The sequence below is a fragment of the Populus euphratica genome, unplaced genomic scaffold (genome assembly GCF_000495115.2).
Source record: "Populus euphratica unplaced genomic scaffold, PopEup_1.0 scaffold102.1, whole genome shotgun sequence".
Lineage (NCBI taxonomy): Eukaryota > Viridiplantae > Streptophyta > Magnoliopsida > Malpighiales > Salicaceae > Populus > Populus euphratica.
In genome coordinates, this window is record NW_011499957.1 from 743465 (window position 1) to 744252 (window position 788).

Consider the following 788-nt stretch of genomic DNA (forward strand, 5'->3'; position numbering starts at 1 on the left):
AGATACCTTATTATAAAACATGCTTTAGGTAAGGAGTTATTGATACTTCAAGTGCAAAATAATGATATAAAACCTTGATAAAAGTGCACTTTTAAGTACTAATCACACCCCTCAACTAGCTTATTACTAGTCCCTAGTAATCAAAGCGTTAAAATAGAAAAACAAATTGCAAATTCCACAAGGTAAGGTATTCATCATTCAACTTCCATTAATCTATCCAGATAAACAAACTCTCATTAAATTTATATATCTGCTCAATACCTCTTAACAAGATATTAATAAATCTTATTTTATGCTTAGTATATCAACACATAATTATGGGGCTTTTCTTGGAAGAAAACAAAATTTTTGTTCTAATGTTTAAGGTTAACTTCCTTGGGTTAGGATAATTATTTTTTTCTTCTTTTTTTTTTAAATATATATACATATAACTTAAAAGACCATGCATCTTTAACCCATGTAATGAGCTTTCGGCTAATGACTCCCAGACCAGTTGGTCTTTGGGCATTAGGTGCTGAGACACCTCTACGAGCTTAGAAACTCGGGTCGTAGATATTGATATGTAGATAGTGCAATGTTTGATTCCCTTAAGCTTTTCTCCTCAACCCATGTAGCAAGCGTTGGGCCAATAGCTCCAAAGTCATTTGACTTTAGGTTATTAGGTGTTAAAGCACCTCTTTGGGCTTAATTGCTTAGGTTAGGGAGGCTACGAAACCAAACTTATCTACATTTTTATTATCATCATTTTTTTTTCTTTTTTTCTTTTTTTTTCATGTTTTTATTTTTTA